This window comes from Microtus oregoni, unplaced genomic scaffold, assembly GCF_018167655.1.
Source record: "Microtus oregoni isolate MIOR12 unplaced genomic scaffold, Mior012 000043F_ref0000047, whole genome shotgun sequence".
Classification (NCBI taxonomy): Eukaryota; Metazoa; Chordata; class Mammalia; order Rodentia; family Cricetidae; genus Microtus; species Microtus oregoni.
In genome coordinates, this window is record NW_024543210.1 from 12,056,390 (window position 1) to 12,069,162 (window position 12,773).

General features: G+C 48.2%; 1 protein-coding gene across 1 annotated transcript in view; it reads right to left on the bottom strand.

Annotated features, from left to right (window-relative positions):
• Dglucy (D-glutamate cyclase) overlaps positions 1-12,210 on the bottom strand; it is a 78,167-nt gene extending 65,957 nt beyond the window's left edge. The window contains exon 1 of the mRNA XM_041633256.1: positions 12,019-12,210. The gene's annotated coding sequence lies outside the window, so the exon portion shown is untranslated. The remainder of the gene's footprint in view (positions 1-12,018) is intronic.
• Between the last annotated feature and the right edge of the window lie 563 nt (positions 12,211-12,773).

A 12,773-nucleotide genomic window follows, 5' to 3' on the forward strand; every position in this document is an offset into this window, starting at 1 on the left:
GGTGTGCTGGCACGTGCTTGTAATCCCAGCGCTGGGAAGGTAGAGACAGGAGGATTTCCTGGGGCTCACCTGCGGGCTACCCTAGCCTATTTGGAGAGTTTCAGTCCAGTGACAAATCTTACCTCAAAAAAAGAAAAAAGTGTACAGTGCCAGAGGAATGACACTTGAGATTGTTCCCTGGCTTTCACCTCCATGTACACACACACAACATACATGAATACACATGCACACACAACAAGCATATATACACAAACATACAAATATACACATATATACACAAAAAAGTATACACACGCAGACATGCATACACACACAAACAATACACACAAACATTCATACACACAAACATCCATACACACAAACATTCATACACACACATTCATACACACAAACAAACATACACACACATATACACACAAACAAGCACACACACAAAGATACATACACACAAACACACAATAAGGATACACACACGAACATCCATCCATCCACACACAAACACATACACACACACACACACACACACACACATACTCATGAGCTACACCCCAATTAGTGAATGGTGCAATCTACACACCTGAAACGTCTAGCGGGAAGGACACCTCACCAAGGCACACACCAGTGAGTCATCAGACCTCTTGGCGCGTACATCACAAGATCACCAGGTGATAAACCTGTGACCCCAAGTCCAGGCTGACACCCAGCAATGATTTCCCAGCTTAATGCTTCACTTCAGAAACCACCTGTCATGGGGTAGGCATTCCAGACAGCCCTGAACCTGAGTTCCTAGCTCCTTATCTGGCCACCTGGAGAAACTTAGCATTCGTTCCTGGCTCTCTTGCTCCAGCACAGCCCAGTCAAGTACTGTGGCTGCTTTTAGTTTCCTGGTTACTAGAGTCCTTAAGAGTCAAAGCCTGGACCAAGGAAGCCCTAAAAAAAAAGCAAGGCTTGACGACCTGCCTTGGTCCGCCACTGAGGAGGAAAGTGATAGAAGCAGAGAAGGGGTTTGCTCATCACAGCCTCACTGGGAAGAAGACCGTATAAAGGGGATCAGTGACCCTCCAAGTCCATCTTTGGGTCCGGACATGATGTTTAAGTTTAAACGGGGCAATAAGAGGCGTGAATAAGTAAGTAGTTCTGACGAGGTGCTGTCTAGGCTCCTGGCACAAAGTTTGGTGTCTGTCCTGTAAGGTGGAGTTAGCACTGTGAAAAATCTCTTCCTGGGACACATGCTCCCCTGCAGCTGGCATCAGGGCCCGGCCTTTTCCTTCTCCAATGAGAGACTCCTAGAGAAACCCCAGTTCCTTGGGGTTCATTGTCTAACAGTCAGTAGTACCTCTTCAAAAATCCCTGCACTCCTGGTAGGATGGTTTACTTTCTCAGCCTCTCTATATTCCGGGACTTGCTGGCCATCCAGTCAGGGTCCCAGGTCCCAGTGAGAGACCCTGTCACAAATCTCTGGGTGGGGTTGGCTAGATAGCACAGCAAACAAAGGTCCCTGCCACCAAGCTTGACAACCTGAGTTTGATCCCTGGGGTCCGTCCACGTGTTGAGAAGAGAGAACCAACTCCTGAAAGTTGTCCTCTGACTTCCACACGCATGCTGTGACATGTGTACACACAAACAAATACATCAGAAACGTAATAAAAATCCTTCTCGGCATGTAACAGCCCCTCTGGACTACCACACATCACACGCCACATCGCAAACACCAGAAATGTGTTAGCTAGAAGTTCTGGAGGCGGGAGCTCTAAATCTGAGTCAGCAGAACCGCACACCCTCTGCAGGCTTCTGGGACATTCCTTTCTGACCTGTTCCAGCTTTGGTATCTTGTAAAATTCTATTTTCTAGCGATTAGTGGTAAATGAAAGCGAAATTGACTTGTTTGGGTTGATTTCATGTCTAAAATTTTTCTGAAATCTATTATGAACTTGGATAATTTGGTTATAGATAATATTGGGTATTCTCTGCAATCATGGTTTCTTCTATGGGGTGACAGAAATGACTATTGGTGGCCTCTGCTTACATGGTCTTTGCAGATAACAATTTCAAAGACATGGACTATGATTTCCCTGCAGCCACACATAGAGTGATTCCATGGGTCATGTGACCATCCCTTGACCAAAAAACCCATAGTCCTGTGGCTGAGGGTGCAGCTCAGTGGTAGAACTCTTGCTTAGCATTTGGGAAGCTCTGGGTTCAATCCCCAGCACTGGGCAGGGGTGGGGCACTTCATGCTCATGAGCAGGGGGACGGGTTATTTTGGTTGACCACCTAGATCTGAAATAGACTGACAGCCACACTAGCGATGGGAAAAGGACAGTCTTAAAACCTTCCTAGGCATTGCCATTTGGACTTCAGGTCACTCAGTTGATCCACAGTGATTTCATCTCAAGAGTCTTCATGTCATTATATCAATCAACAAATATTCATTTTCTGTGCAGACAGAAAAGACAGGGAATAGAAGAAACACAAAGGTCTGGGCCTGTGAAGAGAGTGAGCCCTAAGCCAGGACAACCTGAGGCCACCAAAGCACAGACAGTATACACAGACATAAACCTAAGAAAACACATGAAATCCCATTATGGAGACCTTTACTAAAAGTCCTTAAAGAAGAACAAATGGAGACAAAATTCTGTTCATGACAGAAAGACTTGGTATCATGAACATGTCACTTTTCTCTAAATTGGCACAAGCATTCTGGGTGTTTTCAACCAAAGTCCTAGCAAGTGTGCATGCATGCACGTGTGTGTGTGTGTGTGCTGTATATGTGTGCTTTTGTGTTTATTCACATATGTATACAGGCACATGTGAACACGAAGGCCAGAGGACAATGTTGAGTAACATCTCTCAGCCCCGTCTGGCACTCACCCAATAGCCAAGCTGGCTGGCCACTGGGCTCCAGAGATCCAGCTGTCTACGCCTTCTCGGGAGTGCGATTATATGCATCCATATTTTCCCTACGGGTTGGGGCTTGAACTCAGGTACTCATGGTTGTGCAGAAACACTCTACCAACAAAGCAATCTCGCCAGCTTAGAAATATTTTATGATTTTATTTTAAAAGAACCCAACAAACCAATTCAAATTTATTTTTGAGATGGGGTCCTTCTATGTTGCCAGGCTGGCCTTAAACTCACGGACTCGGGTGATTCTCTTTCTTCTGTCTCTTGAGTTGATGAGACTACAGGTGTGTGCCACTATGCCTGGCTCTGATTCCAAAATGCATATGGAAGAGTAAAGGCCAGGAAATATCATATCATTTATAAACAACAACAACAACAAAACCTCAGACATGTGTTTTAGGAGACAGATCCTCTATTAGATCTCAAGATTCATGGAACCACAGTGCTTAAGAATGAGCAATATAAACTCCCACCACTCAGCTATGACAAATGAATAACCCAATTAAGCCATGAGCAAGGAGTTTAAATAAACCTTTCTCCAAAAGAAATGGACAAATCAATTAGCTATTGTAAGAGGCTGGCACTCCGAACCATCACAGAGTCCAAATCAAACCGCAAGGATATAATCGGGAGTCTATTGAGAGAAACAAAGGCAAAAGCAGAGATACGGGTTGGCTGAGATTTCGAGAAAGGTAAACCCTGAACATTCCTGCCATGAATGTGAAATGGTGGACCTCTTTGAAGATCAAATGGCTCTTCCTCAAACAAACTAGACGGCGAGTGGCCGTGTGTCCAGCAAGCCCATGTCAGGAATGTGCCCAAAGGGTGGGTGGCAGGAAACTCACTGCATTTTCATTTGCCCAGGTTCTTGGCAGCATCATTCACTATGGCCCAGATACAGAAGCAACCCAAATAATCCTGATGGATGACAAATAAATCACATGTATACTCCTAACGTGATACCATCCAAAAAGGAGCGAAATTCTTGCGCATGCTGTTATACAGATGTGAAGACATCATGAAAGCCACTGCAAATGAGGCCAGATATTAGACAAATACTTTATGATTTCATTTATGTGAAGACGAGTTAAATTCACAAAGATAACCGGGCAGTGGTGGGACACACCTTTAATCCCAGCACTTAGGGAGGCAGAGGCAGGCAGATCTCTGTGAATTCAAGGACAGCCTGGTCTACAAGAGCTAGTTCCAGGTCAGGCTTTTAAAAAGCTACAGAGAAACCTTATCTTCAAAAAACAAAAGAAATAAAATTCACAAAGATAGTAAGGGCATGAGAATGGTCATTCCTAGTGGCTGGTAAAGGGACAGTGATAAGGGACGAGGATGATGGTGTTGGCTGCAAAATAATATGGATAACTCAATGCCTCTGAACTTCACACTGAAAATTGTTAGCGTGTTGAATTGTACGGTCAGTAACTGCCAGGTTACAAAGTAGCTGGAATCTCTGTTATGAAATCTGGTGTCAATACTCAAATACTCATGTGCAGACAGGCTATAAATGGAAAAGACTTCGAAAGAGGAGGAAGAGATAGCTCGATAGTATGTGCGGACCACGTCTGCAGCCTGTTCTACAAGAAAATAGCATTCTTGGGGCTGGGGAGATGACTCAGCTGGTTAACTACTTGCCTGAGCAAGATCCCCAACACCCGTGTAAAAAGCTGAGCATGGCAGCGTGTTAGCAATCTCAGAGAGGGGAGGCTGAGACAGGAGGATTCCTGGGATTCGCTGGCCAGCCATTGGTGGGTCTCAGGTCCCATTGAGAGACCCTGCCTCAAAACACGATGTGGACTACCTGAGGTGGACCTGGCTTCCACAAACACCTGCACACACACACACACACACACACACACACACACACACACACACCTGTGGAAACACTTGTACACACACAAATAAAATTAAATTAAAAAAGAAAAAAAGATGCTCCTCAGTCTCCTCAGTCCTAGCTGCCTTCAGGAAGGTGGGGAAAAGGGTCCACAGCCAGGAGCTCATCGTTCTGCCTGGAGCCAGTTAACAAACTGAACCAAGAACCAGAAATCACATTTCAGGCATGCAAAAGCCTAATTCCCTGTCCTAGGCTCCCAGTGCAAGCAAAGGCAGGGAGAAGGACAGAATAGCCGGGGACAACACAGAAACCAGGAGGCCTTCCTCCCCAGCTCCCCCCACCCCCAGCAGTGCCTGCCCTGCCCTCAAACAACAGCCCACTGGAGACAGCAGAGGGCCAGATGGATCAGCCCCGCCCCACCCTCAGCTCCCCATGTCCAGGGCAGAGGCCAAGAATCTGCACAGCGAAGCTAGGGGAGGGCAGAGTGTAGGAAATGAGCCAAGAGACACGGCAAGGACAGAGTCCAGATTCCGGGGTGTGACTTGCCGAGGCTTGTGGCTCTGCTTGACAGCCCTTGGAGTTTTCAGAAAGTGAACCCTTCTGCCACTGCATAAGAGTATCAGAGAGTCATCTTGCCTGAGCGACCTCAGCTAAGCCACCTACGGTAAATGATAGTTCAACTACCAGAGGCCAACCTCAGATTTCTCTACTTCTGCCTGAGAACAGAGGCTAGGGCTGATAGTCTCTGGAGGGGACACTCTCACTGATGCCCCCCCTGAGAGCAATGATAAGGGAAGTCTCTTGGAGAGCACTATCCGGCATCCTCTGGTTAATGAAGGAACTCTTTTTTTATTTTAAGACATTTTATTTATTTTATTATTTATTTATTTATTAAAGATTTCTGTCTCTTCCCTGCCACCGCCTCCCATTTCCCTCCCCCTCCCCCAATCAAGTCCCCCTCCCTCCTCAGCCCAAAGGAACTCTTATTCTTCAGCAGATACTAACAGGTTCCTTGTCAGGCCTCTGCATTAGACCAGTCTGTGAGTGACAGCAGCGTGTCCTTTCCTCCGCCCTCCACCACCAAATCCAACTGGATTTCATCGCAGTCTCCTGTTCTTTTCTATGTTAAATGCTCCATGTATTTGCATTTGTCTTTTTGGGTTTTTTTTGTTTGTTTGTTTGTTTTTTCAAGACAGGGTTTCTCTGTAGCTTTGAAGCCTATCCTGGAACTCACTCTAGACCAGGCTGGCCTCGAACTCACAGAGATCCACCTGCCTCTGCCTCCCGAGTGCTGGGATTAAAAGCGTGCACCACCACTGCCCAGCATTTGTCATTAGTAACTAATGGAATGATTAAGAATGACAGTCATACCTGACCAAGAAGAATACCTGCCAGCTAACTTTGTAACCTGGACCAGGTTGGACAGCACAGTTCCAAAGTTGTTTGCCCAGAAAAGGTGGGTGCTGGGCAGTCAAGGAGTGGTGCTTGGGAACCACCTATTTCTTCCTGTATCGTAGTGGGCCGATTTCCCCAAGGAAACAACCGAGCCTGAGTTCCTGGTCCCTGTGAGCATGACCTTCTATGGAAAAAAAAGGGTGTCTGTTGATATAATTACGTGAAGATCCTTGCAATGAGATTCCCGTGGGCAACCGAGTGGCCCGAAGTCTAGTGGCAACGTCTATGAAGAAAGAGTTGATGAAGAGCAGGAGAAACACAAAAGGGCTAGCCTGTGAGGGGGGAAGAAGTGGGGGTGAGGGCCTAAGCCAGGACAGCAAGGACATTCTGGAGCCACCAAAGTCAGGACAGGTCAGAAGGACTGTTCCAGAAGACCGCAGAGGGTATGTGGTTTTGCCGACTCTCAGGTTTGGAGCTCCTGCCTTCCAGAACGTCTGGCTGACACACTGCTGGTGTTTGTGGTATAGCATGTGACCCATGGCACCCCAAAGAAGATGTTACATGTCAGAAAGTTCTAAAAATCACTGTCTAAGGTTTTTATTTGTGTGTGTGCATGTGTACATGCTGGCACATATGTGTATTTGCCACAGCGCGTGTGCGGAAGTCAGAGGACAACTCCTTCCGCCACGGAGGTCCTAGGGATCAAACGCAGGTTTTTAGGCTTGGTGGCTGGCACCTTTGCCCTCTGAGACATCTTACCAACCTTACCCAAAAGGTTTAAGACTGTCTTTCCCCATCCCTGGTGGGGCTGTTATTTCAGTATGTATTTCAGACCTGGATGATCAATCAAAATGACCCTTCCTCATGAATACAATGTGTCCCACGGCCAGGATTGAGCCCAGGGTTTCCTGCATGCTGAGCATGCTGCCTCTAGCTATATACACAGCCCCAGAATTACAGTAGAAGGGATGGTCACGTGACTCCTGGGGTCACTCTGTGTAATGGCAGGGAAATAATATTCCGTGTCTTTGAAATTGGTATCTGCAAAGACCACGTAAGCAGGGGCCACCTGTGGTCACTTCTATCACCCTGTGACCCTGGGACACAGCTGACCCAAGGAAGGAGCCAATGGGGAAAGAAAAACCTAGGCTGAAAAGGGAAAGGCACGACCATGAGAGAGAGGATGATGGGTAGAGGGGGTTCCAGGAGAGATGAGGCAGCCCCGGGTAGGATCACACCTTTCCCTAGCATGAGAAAGATAAAAGGAGGAAAGAAGTTGGGGTGATTGTCAAGGTGGGCCTTGGTACCTCAAATTTTCTTCATCGTCAGTGCTGTTCAGGTATGTTAATACCTGATCTATTCTGTGCCATTGACCATGAGGTTTGAGAAAGGAGTGAGGGAAAAGAACAGTCAGGAGGTGATGGTGATGTCTAAGAAGGCTTTCTAGGCAGCCTTAGGGACCAGGCTGTTAACAGTTCAAGAAACACATGGTTAACCAAGTTCCTCCAGCATCGTTAGCACCCTTGGAGAAGGGGCAGGGCAGAGGCAGTCCAGATGTGGGGCCTACCTGGATGAGTTTGGATGGAAGGGTAAGGAGACAAAAGTGAGCAGAGGGGGCTTCAGGAGAGAGAAGAAAAGTGACCACCACAGTCACATGGAACCCTGCCCTTCATTCAACAGATATCACTAGTTCAGGTGCTTTGCCGAGCAGTATATGCAACAACAGATTCCATCTTCCTCAAAGGTGACAAGCTGCAGATGAGGTGATGATGGGAAGAGCTGCAATGTGAAGGGTCAGGCAGACAAGGTTCAAATCAGCCCCACTGGTTTTCTTTCTGAGATGACTTTTTTTTTTTTTTTGTCTACAAAATATAAAAACTCCATGCTCTGTAGAGCATTTCGGGGTGAAAGGAGAAGACTGAAGATGAGCCTCTGTGGAACTCTGCTAGGTCCAAGCTCACGATTCAGTACCTTAACTTACGCATTTGGTAGGTGTCCAGTGCCTAGGTGGCACTCAGTACATGTGCTCCCTTGGTTTGACGCTAACACTATTCATCAAAGCGCTTCTCCGGCCCTGAGCTACGCTCTCCTGAGGTGTTTGTGTTCATTTCCAGTCTTAGTTCTGGACAACGAGAACAGAACACTGATCTCTTCATCCCTTCGTGTCGCACTGAGCCAACTTAAGCTATTTCTTGACTTACTGACTTCAGGTAAGTATAGAGTGAGCTCTAGAATGACAGAGGATCGGGCCCTCATTACTGCCCTTCCCACTACCACACGAGTGAGCTGGTATGCGCCAGCTTTCTGTTACTTTAACAAATACCCCGGATAAATGAATTTAAACAGAGGAAAGGTTTATCTTGGCTGGCAGTTTCAAACGTTTCAGAGGGGTTCTCCTCGGCCTGAGTAGGGGCAGAATATCATGTCAGGAGTATACGACAGGAAAAGCACTCCCCTCAGAGAGGACAGGAAACAAAGAACAAGCAGAGTGATCAGAGCCAAATATTCCCTCCAGAGGAATGCCTGCAGTGACCTAACCGCCTCCCACCAGGCCTGACCTCTTCAAACTTCCACACCTCCCCAGCACCACAGGCCTGTGACCAGGCCTTTGACACATGGACCACTGGGGGACACTTATGTAACCAGAACACCTCACTTCTTAAACCTTGTAGAGAACCCCTGGTGAGATGTGGAGCCGTTTCCTCTACAACAGAAACAAAGATGGACCCCCAAGGCAACAGAAGGATAGATAACCTTTCTTCACCAGCCACCAAAGGTCCAAGACCACAAAAAACAGTGTCTCTCTCAAGACAAGGGAAGTTGCTAGTAGATTCGGAAAAACAAGCATACTTCCAACAGAGCGCATTGCCGCTGTTGCTGGGGTGTCCCGGCACAGAGGACACAGGCTGAACCACTGTGGACAGCCTGACCCGCCAGTAGGAGGCAGTCTCACTGCTGCTACGGGTATTCGCCTCAAATCCTGGAGCCAAGAGCTAGCCCTAGATTTTCTAGAGGAAAACCTGGAGGTAAAACAGGCCCTCATCAGGTACAAAGCAGAACCCAGGTGGGACAACAGTTTCAAATTCAATTCCAAGGGACATGTCTATGGGAATGAAATGCTGGGAGGAAGAAGGCAGGGTCAGAGAGATGCCAAGGGGCCGCCGCCGAGATAGACTCACCAAAGTCCAGATGAAGTTGGGGCTGAGTGGTATTTACTGAAAGCCTACCACATGCCAGACATTCTTCTAAATACTTTACACATGCTATTTCATGTAATCCACATCTACCTCCTAGATGGGGCTTTGTTCCATTTTATAGAAACAGAGATGTGCACAGGGAGATGCCATACTACAACGGATGTTCCTGTTACTGGGCGGCCCAACCTGAAGCCTAAGCCTTGTATCCCGGAATGAGATGGTATCCCCATTTCCTGTGTTTCAGAGCATCTCTCTGTACAGGTCCGGGCAGTCAGAAAGACGAGGTTCAGAGTCAGCAAGATGGTCTTGCAGGTAAAGGCCCTTGCCAACCAAGCCCTACAACTTGGCTCAATTCCAAGAATATACACAAAGGAGGAAGGAGAGAACCAACTCCACAAAGTTGTCCTCTGACCTGCACAGGACACTGTGACACATGCCTGCACACATGCAATGATTTCAATTAAAATTTTTTTTTTAAAAGATAGGGTTAATTTTCCAGAGACCTATGCCTGGATGCTAATCATTGCAAGCTATTTAGTGTTTCTACAAGGCAGTTTTCACCAACAGATCGTGTGAGAAGAACCAAACTACTGGCCTCGTGGAAGGATAACATGGGTTTACGAATGTTGAAGAAAAGCTTTGGAAGCTGTAAAGTGAGACACGAGCGATTAACTGCTTTAAGGCGGGACTGTAAAACCCTTAAGGCCCAAATAACGAAATGCAGTCTATTTTTTAAAAAATGCAAATACCATCTAGCAATTTGGCAGATATCCTAGGAAGGCTGTGAAATCTGTCAAGGAAAGGGGTACATTTGGTTTTGTGCATCTGTCATCCTTAACTGAAGAGGGAGATGGAACTGATATTAACTGAAAGGGTTCAGACCTATGTGCTTAGTGTGTGCTTGCGTGTGTGCGTACACACACACACACACACACACACACACACACACACACACACAGAGGTGCTCAATAGAAAGGAATCCTTGTTAGAAAGCCTAGCAACAACAGAAGTCTGCCATAGCCATGGGAACTTGGCAGGCGCGGAAACAGGTGTGGCCCAAGGAATTTGAAGGCTCCCGAATCAAGCGAGCTGGGGCCTTCAGCTGCTCTGCCGATGCAGGAGGCCTGCGTTGGCAGAGCTTTCAGATACGCTTGTGAAATTCTCCGAATTTCCTTGTTTGCTCACATGGATGCTTCATGCCAGGTCAAGAGTCACCCATTGACCTCCTGGAATTCAGTCCCCAAGCCAGAAAGAGCAGCTGATTCTTTAAGGCTGTGATGATGTGGGCCACCATTGAAGGCTTGGTTCCCAGCGCAGCAGGGATGGGCCTTTGGGAGGATATGGCATCATGTGGGCTCTGACCTCATCGGTGGGCTTTTGGGAGGTGGTAGGAACCACAGAAAGTGGGGTCGCTTTGGAGGAAGTTGGTAGGTGAGGGGTTCCCAAGAGGGGCAGTTTTGTCTTTAGCCCCTTCTTCCCTTCCTTTCTTTGCTTCCTGGCTGCTATGAACTAAGCTGCTTTCCTCCTACCAGGCTTCAGCCATGCTGAAAGGCCTCGCCTTATCCTGAAAACAATCAGGTCAAAGGACTATGGAGAAAACGAAACCTTTGAAATCATACGCCCAAGTAAACCTCCTTAAAGTCATTAATCTCAAGAATTTTGTCGCAACAACGGAAAGCTAACACAAACATTCTTCATTATAAGTATCTACAATCCCAGTGTAGCTTTCAGTTACTTCTACCCTGCTTGTCTTTCTGCCTCAGTTTCCCTCCATCCTTCTAGCGGAGCCTGCTGTCCTTCTGTTTTTTGCTCCGGGCTTCAATTCCCCTTCCTTTGACAGGGCTTAGCTACTTTGAAGGTACAGTGCTCCGCCCCTCCCTTCTGTGCCAATCAATACCAGCATACTGCTTCCTGCTAATGTACTCTCCCCTTGCTGCCCTCCCTCACACATGGGTGGCTTTTCCACACATGCTCATGAAGCCCGGTAGATGACAGTCACCTCTAGGTTAGTCGCACAGAAAGGAGGAAGACAGCAGACAGGCATGGGCACTTCAGAGAAGAGATTCCCCAGACCCGCAGCTCTGCCTCCTGTCCTGGGCTACACGCGGGTCTGTAGCATACTGCCACAGTCACCTGTGCCAAGTCAGCGTTGGCTCCCCCGACAGAGACAGAAGCAAGCTGACTCTCGGAGTGAGTTTATCTCACCTGTATCTTTCATTTCTCAAAGGCAGAGAAAAAGGGACCGCCTAGTTCTGTGGTTATAGGGCCAACAATCCTCAGTCTGTATTAGCCAGGACTGTCCTCCCCTCAGGTCACCCCTCAAGTCACTGCCATGAGCTTCGTTCCCGCCTCCCTAGCAGGCTCAGGCCCAAAGTTGACAGACACCCAAAGCTGGAGATTTCTTTTTCCCCTTCTTTGCCCTCACGAACTCCTGGGGTTCTCAAGGGCAGGAAGACCTTGAAGCATTCCCACAACTTAGGGTCCCGGGTGTCAGGAGCTGAGACTTGACTTTTCAAGGGGAGGCCCAACTGAATTCCAGCAGGGAGTTCATTAATTGGTTTTGGCCTGCAGTCCCCTGGAGCAGCATCCTTAAACCCTTGGGCTCCTTGGGGAGGGTTGGGAGGGGTGTGTGGAAGTTGCCTAGGGCAGAGAACTGTGTCTTGTTCCCTGCTGACTTACTGTTGGTTTGAGACGTCTGGACTAGACTGACACACAGTTCGTCCCTTTGTTTCCTCAGCCTTGCAGAATGAGCTTCCTTCTGAAAGGCATGAAGATCTCTTTGCTTCAGCTCACGGGAGCATCTGGGGGCTGGCTGCTGCCGCCACCACTGCCACTGGCTTGTTCTGCCCAGCTCAGGCTCGGTCTACATGCCTGGGCCGGCCCCAGGCACCGCTGCCTGCTACAGCTTCGCTCCTGCAGCCAATGCTTGCAAGGCCTGTACTGGGGTGGTGGCTTCCATGGCAGGATGCCAGTCGGGCTTCTTAAAGCTACAGAGTGGCTGGTGGCTGGAAGAACCCTCGAAGGCCAGTTCCTTTTGCGTGAGTTTCTTGCCTTCCCTGGGCAGCAGGGATGCATAAAACAGGGACATGGCCACCATCCCCCATGAGAATGAAAAATCCTGATGCAGCGGGGTAGCGGTTCCAGAGAACCTAATGCACGGACCTCGGGGCACACACTGTGCACCGAGGAGTTTCACAACCACCCTGGTGATTCCAGCGTGAATCCAGACTCTGGGATTGCCATCTGTGCCGTCTGAAGATCAGAGGGCACTGGGTCATTTAGGGTACAGGTGACAATGTAGGTCCTGATCTGGGAGTCAGGCTCCTGGGATCCTAGCTGCTGGCCCTGGGGCTGTGCTGGGCTAGGCAGGGAGCTGTGCAAAGCCCAGGTAAGCTGCTCTCCAGCATTCAGGGTCCTCCTCACTCATCGGAGGT